Genomic DNA, 14196 nt, shown 5'->3' on the forward strand with positions numbered 1-14196 from the left:
GTATTTTTTTTTCAAACTTTGTAAGTGTGAAAAGTAGGCTCAGCTGCACGCCTTCCATTTCCTTTTCTCTCGAAGTTTATCTGAGTTGATCAAAGTGCACACGACAACAGCAAACAATGAAATGCTTTGCAAATGGGTTTGAACACAACTGAAGACAAAACCATTACTTTCCTTGAAACAAACATGTTTTAATTGTTGTCTTGGTTGAGTTCTGTTGCTAAATATAAAGTTTGCTGTATTTGTGCAGGTTTATTTTATGAGGATAAATCAGTTTCGACTTTAAATGTAGAAACATACAGGTTAGAAACGTCCAAAGGTTTAGAGACCTGGTCATTATGAACTTATAAGTTATCACAGTCAACTTTATGGCTATTTAATTAATGCTCAGAAAATCCAGGGTTAAAACGCGAGATGCTGTTTTCTATACTAGAATGCACTTGGTCATTGTTGTTTTTCATTTGTGTTCATGTTCTGCTGTCTGTTCTTGTGTGTCTGAGGCTGACCTCTAGAGGAATGAAGTCAGGATGCAGACAGGTAGACAGCACCAGCTGAGGTCTATTAAACCACTTAAAACAGGTCAGGACTTTCTGCAAACAAATGACACTTCCTGCTCATGGTGAGGGGTAGCTAAATATTTAATGACATGTCACCTGATAGAGAAACAAGGTAGGAAATGAGGTTCAGAGCAAATAGGATTTAAACATTGATTTTAATGGTCTTAAAATAGGATTTTGTTTAAACCTTCCATTTGGAACAATGATGAAACTGGACAATTCACTTCGTATTATAAGATTAAGCTATTTAGCAAACGCTTTTATCCAAAGCAACTAAACAATGAGGAACATGCGAGCCAGGTCACACAGTCATGAAGTGAAAAATGTTAAAGTTTAGACAGTCTGAGCATCTTGTTTAAGTGCTTTAAGGAAGTTGCAGACTAATTCCGTTTTCAGCCTTATCTTGTGGTTGCTGTGTGTGAGTTGAAAGTGAAGCTGTTGCCATGTTGTGCAGAAATCACAAGATAAACAAGTCGGTTCACTCTAGTTTTAGACATTTGCAATGCACACCTTTCAAAGCTTCAATTATCTACATATATGGAGGGGCTTTTAATGCAATGTGGTTGTGGACATGAGGGTTGTTATTCATATTTATTAAGAGAGATGGACTGTATTGTGTAGATTTATCTCCATGAACAAAAGAGGATGTGATGGCTTTCCTTTCACTGTGAGGGTTAAGCCGGTTTGGCACAATGAGGGCATTTGAGACAAGTCATTTCCATTTGAGTCAAGATCTTTAACCAGAACTTATGTCACAATTAATTTTTTAATGTGTATAAAAGCATATAACCTTGGACATAAGTAATAGAGGGGTTTGTAATATTTTACAAGATTTCATAATCTGACAATCTCAAAGGGTTATATTTTGCAAAAGATTTTTTCCTTTAAAATCATTCTTTTAAAATAATTCAAAATGTTCTATCCACTAATCAAATTTCACTTCTCAAACTGCACATTGGTTTAATATAGCTGTATTTTCTCAAATGTGTGGTGGGAGGATCAAAAATTGTGATGGAAGAAAATCCAGAACTCATCTGCTTTATTGACATCTTCACTTCTACAATTACGTTGGTTTTATTTGGAAGCATGGCTAAAACAGGTATTTTCTAAATATGTTCAAAAACCAAATATGAAAATGACATAAGGAGTTTTTAAATAACCCCAAAAAAAGGGTCACAACAAATTTCAGGGAAAGAAAACGGTTCATTGCATATTTTTCTCTGCATTTCCACATAATTCAGGACTGGAATCCTTCTTTTAATGTGATTCAATGAACTTTTTCTTCAGATAACTGGAATACTCAATGAAGCTGTGAGCACCAGAGGGGACAGAGGAACATCTCTGACAGTCTTGGTGAGAAAGATATATTGTAATACTGTATAATTATCTGTTCTCATGAGTATGCGTTTTGGGTGTGTATATGCACGAGTGTGTGTTCTACCCAAAGTCATTAATCTTCATTATTCTTGTATTATTCATCACTTATGAATTATTCTGGATGTACTGCTGGCTGCAGCCATGCCTGTTGATTCTCACCACAGACATTATTGAAGTTTCCTCCCAGCTGATAACAGCAGAATAGTGGGGTAGTATTTTTAAAACTTGTACCAACCAAATGTTTGTACCCATGCGGATACATTTTTTATACTAAACCGTGACTATAAAGATGGACTGTTTATCCGTGGGAAGCAGAGTATTTATACCCCTCGAGCTTGAATACATCCCGTTTACTCGCCTTGTCCTACGGGTCAAACATGACCCACTCTACCAAAGCCCCAAATTAAAGCAACTTCATTGGATTTTGAATCTAAAATACATTATGTGTGATAAAACATCATGCTGCGAATTTAACTTAATTTAATCCATTTATTAATCAGATTTTTTGTGTCACAATGCAAAAAGACAATCACCAGTTAACCTTATTTCAGGTTTTTCAACACAAACCAACTGGCAGAACTGTTTTCTTTTCCACTTGGAAGGCTTATGGGGTAGAGCGGTCGACCTCTGATCGAAAGATTGGTTGCAGGTTCGGTACCCCCCGGCCCCTCTGCCCATCTGTTGAAGTGTCCTTGGGCATGTAAAACTGAGAACTATCTGGAATTTCTTGTGTGTGCATATCTTTGAAATTGAGTTTGTGTGTGGCCTTTGAATTATTTCAGGTGTTCAAATGCTTTCATATATCACAGGTCAAAAATGACCCATTAGACAATTTTAGTACCCTAGTGGTATATCGGTGGGAAGCAGAGTATATAAACTCTGCTTCTGAAAAAAAGTTTTTCATTTTTTTTGTCATGGTGTTACTCTGTTAATGTAAGCTTTGGGTTGTAAGGGGCTGTGGGCAAACAGGACAGAGTGTAAACGAAGGGTTTATTGGATTTCAGCGGAGGCCCACAACTCTGAGGTGAATTTCTAATGAACTACTACCGCGCTGCAGGACATATGTCCTAGAAAACGACAGGTTTTATGATTTTTGGTTAAAACCTGAATACTCATTATTAAAAGACCACTGGGGATGAATAAAAATAGGTCAAAAGATGATCAGGGTGGGACTGTTGTGCATATCTGCGTTCATCACTGTATGTGAGAACTATTCAAAAATGCAAAAATGAAAAGATTTTTTTTAATTACATTTGTTCTCTAAGAAAAATGCCAGATGAACATGTCAAAAACTCAAAACACAGAATTTATTATTGGAGGGGGATTTTATGAACCGCAACACTTTAATATTCAGAAATTTGTGCAAGAAAGCCTGTCCAAATGTTTTTGGACAACAACAAAAAACACTACTTAAAAAAATTGCATTTGGAGATTGCAGTTAATTTTAAATATTCAATTATGTTTGGATATTAATCATGAAAATAGTTTGAATTAAATGAAAGTAAAATCATCCTCATGATCAGGCTGTTTACAAAGAAAAAAAGAAAAAAAAAGGTTTAGTGCACATGATTAACCGCCAGGTGGAGCCCTTTGCTCAACTTTTTACAGCCTCAGTAATGTGGAAATTATTTTGTTTTTGGAGAATTTAATGGGTAATGACAACCACATATAAAACAAAAAAATGCCCAAAATGTTACTGGCTTCAAATGTGTTTTCTAAAATAAAAACTACAAGTTTGTCTTTTTGTGGACAGCTCAAATGCATATTTCTCCAGGATTACGCACTGATATTACACACTCATGGATTCATTTTCCATGTTTTTGCAAAGACTAAATGCAATGGTCTTTGGTTTATTTCCTGCAAATCATGTGACACAGTTGCCTGCAGTGTCTTTGTGAATGTGTCTGACTCTGGGGTGTTTTTTTTTTTTTTTGTGTTCACACTCGACTTGCTGTTCCCCTCTCTTCTTGAGCTCTCCGTTTGTCTGTGTCTTTGGAACATTGTCCCTGTGGGGGGTAGCCGTCACTTCATTATGAACAAAATGTATTATTATGTTGTTGAGGGAGAAAACATGAAATACAGTTAAGGATTTCCTCTTGGAAACCGTTGCTCTTGATGACTCAAATGAAAAATGAAGGCAGTGTGTGTCTGTGTGTCTGTGTGTCTGTGTGTGTGTGTGTGTGTGTGTGTGTGTGTGTGTGTGTGTGAACGAGTGCAGTCATCTCTGCATCATTTTTTGATGAATACTTTCCTCCCTCCTCTTGCCACGCTTTGGTTGTCACAGCAATGACGAGTGGCCTCCTTCTGTTTTTCTGGCGGGTGGTGGATGTCACAGTCTTAGTCTTTTGCAGGCAGCGGCTGGTGTGCAACTTACCCCCCCCCCCCCCCCCACCACCACCACTGACCCTTCAAGTTCAAATGATTTACTCCATTCTCATTGGTTGTTTTCCTTTAGCAAACCGTGGCACGCCGTAAATTTAGAACATGGCTTTTCTCTATGTGGTACTTCAGAAATAATAACAGTATTGAGAACAGCGACAACAAGGGCCGTTAAAACCAGTCGCACTGAGACAACAGACTTGCAGAAGGCACTCGGATCCAGATGGGTGCTTCCTGTGCCAGGCAGGGAATGGCTTTGAGATTCCTCGCCATCGTTTTTCATTTTAGTGCAGAACACAGCTGATCATGCCTTCATCTTCTTCACATCTATTCTCCAAACACACAAGCTGTAAATTCCCGCCTTTCTGCTCGCATTTCCACTCCTGCTTGAGCTGACGAGGAAATGTAGACTCCTAAAAAGCCTCCTTTGATCTTTTGAGTCTCTGAGGAAGTGACGGGGATCGTAAAGCACCAGACCAACACAAAAGGGACAGGCCTGTGTGACTGTAATATTACATGAGGGTATATGATCTAATACTCTTATTAACTTTACATTTTTAGATTTTTAAGTTAAAAACTTGCAAAGTACTTTAGAAGGCTATTCATTGTTGAAGCTTCTTTCTGCATCAGGGGTCTGCAACCTTTAAAAGTAAAAGATTTGGCCCAGACCAAAAGCTGGAAAGTCACACTTTAATGTTTAGAAAAATACATTAATTAATGTTTTTTGGTCGCTAAGCCATTTATTAACAAAAGCAGCTTTTAAATATTTGCAATACTGTATTATTATAACAAATGTAGCCATACAAGTTCCTTTCAAAATAAAATACACCAAGTGTCAAATAATATCTTCCTGTGGCAAGCATGGCTTTTTCCATCATCATGACTTTGATCCACCTTTATCCTTTATCCCTTATTATCCAGCAGAGGAACCATTGGTGCAGATTCCAATTTTTGATAAAAATCTATTCAAATAAATGGAATTACTTTAAGAACTTAGGGTAATTTATTGATTCTAATGACAGTAGATTCAACCTTTACCCAAAGTGATTTGGTTATCTGACATGTATATATGGAAAAACAAATGCATCAAATCGAAAAAAAATATTTTATTTGAACCATTACTGTTTTTCTTTAAAGCCAAAGAGCCACAATGGAGAAAATTTGGTTCTGGAGCCTCAGGTTAAAGATCCCTGATTTGTGTGCAAGTGAGGGGGTTTCACTAACAATGTAGACTTATGTTTTGTGCTGTTTAGAAAGATGATATATTCAGTTTTGTGCCTTTATTAAAACAGGTTGTGCAACTGCATCGGTTAAATTAATGCTGTTTTCAATTGGTTAGTTCCATCCCTACAATAAAATATGCCCTAAAATTAAATCTGTTGACATGACTAAATAAATGAAATGTTGAATTGCAATATTCAACAGAGGCACGCTCTATATCCAGCTGCCATGAACAGAACTGAATACTGGTGTTTTAAATGGCTGGTTTTCCTGTTACTCTATGGCCCTTTGACCAAACTATGCTCCTAACATGTCATTAAAATCAAAGAAATCATGTCAAATTTTAGAAAATCCTTTTTTTTGTTGTTTCGTTTTGTTTTTAAAGGGCATTAAAACGCATGACTTTTCTGTTTTTCCTTAGAAATTTTGCTGAACTATGAAACCTTTCTTTTTCAGTTTAGAGAGACTCGTAGGGCATGAATTTCCTCTGAAAAGAAGTTCCCATGCAATCAAAATTTTGGCACACAAAAATAAAAAAAGAAGTGGCGAAGAGAACATTCACAAAAGGAGCACACGGCCAACAAAAACCCCATATTTGTTCTTCTAAACTTGACACAAGCAGTGCACACGTAAAAAACGCGTGTTTGTAGGGCTGCATTATTCCAACTGCTGCACCGTGCAGATGATGCTCGGTTCTGCTGTTTAGGCCCTGTGTTGAACAGATGTCACAGACGTTCATACTGTCCCCGTGCTGAGCAGAAACAAATTTCAGACACACACCGGTAAACAGACACACTCGTACGGCAAAAATATGACCTTCAGATTACAGACGGCCCCTATCGGAGCCTGCTGCCCGGATTTGTAAGATGTAAATACTGATAGGATAATCCAACGCAGGGCAGGGGGAGTTGGAAGATGGAGCAGGACGGGCAACAGATGGTGCATGTGTGTGTTTTAGGGTGAGTTTTAAATGCTGACATCGGGATTATGGTGGTTTGTTTCTGATGCACAACAGATGGACCAACATAATTTTTTTTTTTCTGTAGCGAAAGCAAAAACTCTTGAAGCACAAGATGGTATTTCATTTAAAAATGCAGCAAAACCTGTCAAATTGTGTGTTCTGAGGCTCCGTTTTTGTTTGGTGGTGTCAATAATGTTTATACGTGTTGAACAAACGGAAACATGCAGAAGAACCACACAGAGCCTCGACCCGGCACCTCCTTTTTTTGCTAGTCATCAGCCTGTTTGCATTTTCTTTAGTGGGAAACCCTCCTTTTTCTTTAACCAGCATGGTAGTGCTGGTCACTTCTGACATCCATCTGCCTCATGGTGTTGATGTCAGGACTGCTGGAAGACCTTTTCCATCCCCAACATCTGGAGTCTTTCATTAAACGTGGGTACTTGAATGCACATTTAGCTCATGGTGTTCACACTGGACAAACAGGGAGGGGCTACCTACTATCTACAGTTGGAAGAAGTTGGGTTCAAAATGTCACACCGGTGCAAATCTTGTGATTCTTGATCTATGCTTTTTTGTTTCACAGGTCTCTTCAGATAAATGAAACGCTTTTTTTCTCATTTAATTTAAGTCCAACACTAACTCTAATTATTCATTTCTCCTCCATTATCAGTTTTCAAGTGGTTGGCACTGTGACCCATACGTCACTACCAAATCAGTCCGTGATTGGTCAAAGTTCAACTGATTTAACTTTCAATGAGCGTTCAATGGCCATGTGATCTTTACACAGAACCCAAAAGCGGTGATAAAAACTTGCATAGCGATGCATGAACAAGAGAGTTTAGAACACAGAAGCCCAAAATCTGTGTTTACATAATCTTTTTTTTATTTTTTTATTGAAGTGGCCGCTTGAACGCATGTTGTTGCGGTGTGAAGGCAGCTTCAGATTGACAGGATACTAATGTGTTTATGTTCAAAGATTATCTCTAGTGATATGATCTCCATGCAGTGAAACCTCACACCAAAAGTCTGACAGTACTAGACATTGGCTGCGTTAAGGTATTTATAATAACACCCAACCTTGCTTTCAACTTGCAAAATAAACAGACTGACATTTTGACAGAGTGCCGTTTACCTCTCAAAATTGCTTTGACATCAGTAAGCAAAACCAGAATTAATCAACATAGGCTATTAGGCCCTCCACAATATAAGGTACTGTTGCCTTTATTAAAAAAAAAAAGCATTAAGTGTGCCTTACTGAACAGAAAATGGGCTGCATTAAATCTATGACCAGAAACTGTGGTTTTCAACAGTGGAAGTACCAAATACAAATGGATTTACATTTTAAACAGTATATTATGTTTGAGCTTGTATGTCAGGACGCTGTGAACCTTTCAGGAGAACATTTCTCCTGACCGCTCCTCTTCCCCACTCCACTCTCATTTATCACAGCCTTTTTTTGTCCTTGACATAATTTCATCTCTTTGCACATCATTAGCAAGCTGGTGCCTAATGAATTTCTTATCTCTGTAATTTCAGTGGCTGTTGTGATAACGTTTTATTGTTTTCACTTTTACCGCTGCCTGCGAGGCAGACGCATGTACAAAAGTGAGAGACGGGAGACGGGAAGGAGCCGAGAGACGCATATTTAAACACGAGCACAAATGAATGCAATAAAATATGTATTTGAGCAGCTCAAGATGACGCCAGCATCTCTGGGAAGGGCAGCGTGCTGGAAACCACCGTGACACACAGGTGGTCCAAATGATAAGAGCGCAGGGAATAATATGACGGTAGCTTCGTTTGTGACAAGAAAACAGTCAAAGCAAATCTAAAAGCAGAGCCATTGACTTAAAAACAAAAAGTGAAGGGAAGGTTTAGGGATAATTAAAAAGAAAAGAAGGATTGGGAGACGCATCAAAAGGACAAAGCAGCGGCAGATGGGAGTGTTCTGGTCTGTTACTAATGGTCCTCGCAAGAATTACAGTCCAGGAAGAGGTGAACGCACACTCATCAGCTCATACATGCGCTTGCATGCTGTCAGTAGATGCTTCTAGGGGCTCCTGTAAACATCAGCAGGCCCCTGCTGGCTTTCTCTCTGCAGTACTTAGTAAGTTAGTGACCCATTCAGCCCCTCCAACACACCAGCGTCAGCTCCTGTTGTAGCGCATGGCCGATCCGAAGTGTCACCTCACTAAATATGGACGCACACACACACACACACCCACACACACTAAGTGTTAAGCGCATTCCTCTGACACCTCGCCTGATGGCAGAACGCAAGAAGGGTGAGAAGCAGACAGGAAAAGGAAGGAAGGAAGGGAAATTGGACAGAGAGCTAATAGCAGTTGTGTCACAGTGGCTCCATTGGTGTAATGTAGTGTCAAAACAGCAGCTCGCTTCAGCCCTACTTTATTGTTGAAGTAATACAGCAGCACGGCTGTGGCTTGGGAACTTGATTTCCTGTGTAATATTCTCATATTTCTTTATGATACTTAACAACTGGCAGGTAATGCTACTATTCCCACTTAAGATTTCCTTCTTCCTTTGGCTTTTTCTAGTAAACTCAGCATACAGTACATGAAGCATGTGAGCAGTGTTAAGAAAGTTTGGATGCTTTTTGAGATGGTTCAGTACAATGACTTGAGTCAAGAAGATACGAAAAAGAAAACAAATGTCCCCAAAATGCATTAAGAATCTCTGCTTAAATCTGGTTTATAACACTCTCTCTGGCTCTGTCTGTCCTCTAGGACCTGTACGTCATGACCCTACCAACATTGATCTCCTGACACCTTAGCTCAGAGATGGGTAACTCCAGGCCTTGATGGCTGGTATGTTTGCATGATTTCCAGATATCCCAGCCCTACTCACGACTGATGACCTGGTTCGTGTATGTCCAGTCAATTAGAAAATGCAGGAGCAGGGTATGTTGGAAAACATGCAGGATTGCGGCCCTCAAGGTCTGGAGTTGCCCATACCTGCCTTGGCTCCCACAATAGCTTGAGCTCTCAAACCCCTCCTACATGTTAAGGTGGCGGTTTAAGGAGGGGTTGGCAGTCAAAAGGAGTTTCCTCTACAGGGTGGCTGTGCGCTCCCTTAGAAGCACAGTGAGGAGCTTGATCGCCTGGAGGGAGAGTAGAGCTGCTGCTCCTCCACACCAAGAGAAGCCAGCGGAGGTGGCTCAGGCATCTGCTTTGGCTGCCGTTAGAAGGCCTCCCTGGGGAGGTGTTCAAGGCATGTCCCACTGGGTGGAGACCCCGGGGAAGACCCAGTGTGGAGAGACGGTTTCTCCCAGGGGGCTTGGGAATGCCTCTGGATTCACCTGGAGGAGCTGGAAGTGGCTGGGAAGAAAAGCTGGTGCCCACACAACATGGCCTCTGATGACTGTAAAAAAATGGATAGTCTGTAGTAATACACAAGTTATTATGATTAAACATTTGTTAAATTTTACAAAAAGAATCCATTAGTAATGCAATACAGCAAAAGTAATCTATTACTGTAATACATTACTTTTATGATAAGTTACTCCCAACACTAAAGGTCACAAAAAACGTGTTTTCTGCCAACAAGCTAACACCAATGACTTTAGCAACAGTTTTTGATGGCAGCCTAAGCCTGAGTTTAAGAACAGATGAAACCAACTCAACAACTGCCCCAAAAAACATTAATTATAAGGAAAAGTAGCAATGCTCCCCCACTGGGATCAAACAGGACTTTTTTGGGGGGACAAGTCTCTCAATTTTGTCACCAGAGAGGCTGTTACTGCCTTTCATGATTTCACTTGATGCCAGGATTTCACTTCAAAGTCATTTCCCTTATAGCTTGTGAAGAAATGACTCGTTAATTGTTAAAAAAAAAAAAAGTGTACTAAAAGCATCTCTGGTTATTCATCCATCCTCATTCGCTCTCATGTACACTCTACTTCCTGTTCTGCACCAGCAGGTCTGAACGGCGTTGTGCGAGGTGCAGCGAGACGACAGAAGAACCCAGTAGCTTCATTATGCTTCCAGTCTTGTAACAGGACATACTGCCAGGAAGCAGCCTCTGGGTTGTTCGGAGCTGCACAGCTTGCCAAGTGAATACGACCTCATGGGCACGGCTGGCGTGGGCGTGGCTTGAGGAGAGACTCTTAACTGCCTCAGCAGGAACATCAGGAGAACAATATTTCTTGCTCTCGCCACACATATGGCACTGTTTTTCTTTCTTCACGCCTTTACACAGCACAAAGTATAAAGAGAGAGGACGCTGAGAAAATGGATGGGGAAAAGGGTGACAGGATAGCGAGAAATGGAGAATTAAGCTGAAAGAGAAACAACCAGGTAGAAAGAAGACAGAAAACTAGAGGTGCAATAAAAGAGTATTTCCAGGAGATGAAGAGAAAAAGGCTTGAGAGGGTATGAAATGTGAGGAGGGAACATGATTTTGTTTTCAGCAGTGTCAAGCTGCCACAGAAATATGTTTACCAGCATCTACTTTGCCATTAGTGACACTTGGGTGATCCTGTAGACAGAACAAAATAGGTTGATAACTGCCTCATGTATTTTCCAAATTTCCCCATAGCTCTCCATCTGCTGGAGGGCAGCCGTCCTTATGCCTCCTCTTGTCTCTTCATTTGTCCCCGCTCTCTGTCTTGTTTTGGTCCTTGGCTTCTGTTTCCTTGTGGTGTTCAGGTTTTTCATTTGTGGTTGTCATGGATGAATAAAACCTTTAAGGCTGGGCTAATCTAGAGAGAACCCACGATCAACTTTAGAGTTGCCCACAGCAGTCGCTCAAAAGATTAGAAGATATAAAAAAATTGGTACAATAATTCCTAACATGGTGGATAACCTTGATATATAAACGTTTAAATACATCATCTTTGATGGATGGATGGCTTGAATAACTTTATTAGTCCCCTAAGGGGCAATTTAGTTAAGCAAAATAAAGAGACATGACAGGGACAACAAACGCAGTGTAAAAAGAAATGAATAAAAATTAGAAAATAAATTGATTAGATCATAAGACGGGTACCTTCCTACTTGATCAGCTGATTTTGACCCAGAGAAAAGAGGCCTTTCATATTGAAGTATGCAACACTTTGTGTCAGAGCAAGGCTGCCTTCCTCCGCTTCAGAATGTACGCGAATTACGTTAATTGTGTAAACGACTGAAAAGTTACAGTGGTCAAAAGACACTTATTGTTTAGCTGGAGCCAAGAATCTGATGTTAAACCTTTAAGAAGGTTACAAGTTACGCTAAATATGAGAAAACAGAACCAAGTTTAGTTAGATTATCGTTCCAACCAGTCAAACTGATCAAATATATTTTATAAAATTTGAGCCATATTGTTTTAAATTAAACCAAAGCACCCCCTCCCCCCCACATACACACAACATAATGAAGCATAAAATGAGACACTGATAAGATGTGAAATGGAAAACGGAAAAGAAAATGTTAAAGAAATGGTTTCAGTGTGAAAGAGAATCTGTTTGCAAATACATTTTCTTTTCTGGCCCAGATAAGTTTTTAACTAATATTAATATTAATTTACGATTTGATTTAATAGGCACCTTTCTCAGAACTCAAGGTCTCTGAACAGGAATAAAAGCACACATTTATAAGATGAAAAGAAAAGAGAATCCACCTTAAGTTTTTTGTGTGGCAGACAACAGTCAGCATTGCAAAAAATTAACAGTGAAAGAATAAAATATGTTTTGTGGTTGTTTAGTTCTGCAGCTTACCTGAAGTGTGTCTCGGTGTGCCACCATGGAAGCAGCTTGCAAATGGAGATTTAGAAAGGAAAAGTCTGAGCAGAAAGCTGCTGGAGGTAATCTTGTGGCCTCCAGTTGATAACAGCTTTCCGGCTGGAGCCTCTTAACTAACGCCTGGACCACCATCAATCAACCAAATGTCCTTCAGGAAAAGAAAAATGTTTGAAGTTCGCAGAGTAAGTATGATGCAACATGTTTTTGATTGATAATTGCTTTTTCCTCTCCAAACATTTTAAGACCAAACCAAAAAAATGATTTTTTTTTCCCCAGTTTACATCAATTTACATCAATTCATCTGTTTTTGGTGCACAACTTTTACATGAGGTGCTGCAGCCCGTCCCAGCTGTTGGCACACAGCTTTGAGGTTTTCCTCAAACATACATTTTTGTTGCTTTGTAATTTAAAAAGCTCACAAACTGAGAAGCAATAAAACTGGCTTTTCTGGATGCAGAAACAAATTCTAAGCTTAGACTTTAGATCACGGATGCTCATATGTCGATCGCAAGCCGTGTTTTAGAAATGTCCTGCTCCCCTCCAACACGGTTTACAGCAGAGCATGAATCGCGATTGTCGCTGCTTTCTGTTTTCATAATAAAACGCCTTTTCGGTTCTAATTATATATTACTACAGAAGGAAAGTAACATACATGACAAAGCTATGTCTTCAAAAATATTTTCAATTACTAGTACATGAACATAGCATCTTTGACTTAAGATATATTAGAAGTTGTCAACTTTGAAGTTGAATAAAGTGACATTGGTGCATAATTCCAGTAGCTATTGTTCTACGCGTCGTCAAACTTTTGTGTGTTTTTACCGCCTAGTTTCTTAATCATTCATAAAAAAAACTTAGCATTTTAGACTAAAAATACTGGATCAGTTAAGTGACAATGGGAAATATTCATTAACCTTTTCAGCCCGCCTTAGATACATATACAAATAAAATAATTTTACCTAACAATAAATGTATTTACTTAAATTAGACAAAACAGTAAAGTGATACTGCTGTCTTTTTCTTTCTTTTCTTTTAGTTTTTTGTACCTGAGATGCTAACTGCAGCACAGGAATTGAACAATTGAACAGTAGAATATGGTAAACTTTGCGTTCGAATGATTTGGATGCATGTGGTGGCACAGCAAATGTGTGTGCATGTAAGAGTGCACATCTGTCGATCTGTCTGGACCTGGTCTAATAGGCCCTCAGCCTTTGCATTTCTGTCAGAAAATCAATGACCCCCTTCGCTGACCCAATACTTATACCTCTGTGTGGAGAGATAGGAGGCGGCGGTTGATTGATCCAATGTTAATTCTATGGATTCAGGTTGGGACAGACATGAATCCATAGACGAGACATGTAAAATTGTCACAAATCTCTTTTTTCACAGAATCTTGATTTCAAGCTGTCTGAGCCCACAGACGCCCAACAGAGGAGCAGCAATACTGATGTTTCTGAAAAGCATTAGGCTGCGGACTTTACACAAATAAATTGACTTAATCACATTATTCAAAAGTTTGGAGAGTCATCAGCAAAAGGAACAAAACAATGACAAATTAAAAAGTTTTAATTGAAAGAGAACAAAGAAGAGATCTGACGGAAATTGTATCAATGGAGTTGGATGTTTTGAGCATTTTGCTGCTCGACTTTGGGTCCTCACTGAATTTGAAGTAACAAAAGTGGGAGCTTTGTGAAAATCTGCAGGAGGTGTGAGAACTGAGCACAGGAACTGACTGACCGCACAAATATGGTCAGAACTTAAAGTACGAGCCCACTTACACCATGTCAAACACAACTCTTCCCAAACTGCAAAATTCAAATTGGCATGGCCTTTTTTTTTATTTTTTTTTATTATGGTCTGTCTTTAAGAAAAAAAAAAAGGCATTGTGGAGTTTGGCCATCACTGTGGTTTTTGGCTGAAATATTCATAACAGCTGACACACATGACAGGATCATTGTGTCAAA

General features: G+C 39.3%; 1 long non-coding RNA gene across 1 annotated transcript; it reads left to right on the forward strand.

The window, feature by feature from the left end:
* Positions 1–580: 580 nt before the first annotated feature.
* Positions 581–13803, forward strand: LOC110017556 (uncharacterized). The gene is made up of 4 exons (XR_013653080.1): positions 581–666; positions 1842–1907; positions 12196–12414; positions 13622–13803. It is a non-coding gene; the product is annotated as an uncharacterized LOC110017556 (long non-coding RNA).
* Positions 13804–14196: the final 393 nt, after the last annotated feature.

The sequence above is a fragment of the Oryzias latipes genome, chromosome 22 (genome assembly GCF_053564925.1).
Source record: "Oryzias latipes strain Hd-rR chromosome 22, Olatipes_Hd-rR_3.1".
NCBI lineage: Eukaryota > Metazoa > Chordata > Actinopteri > Beloniformes > Adrianichthyidae > Oryzias > Oryzias latipes.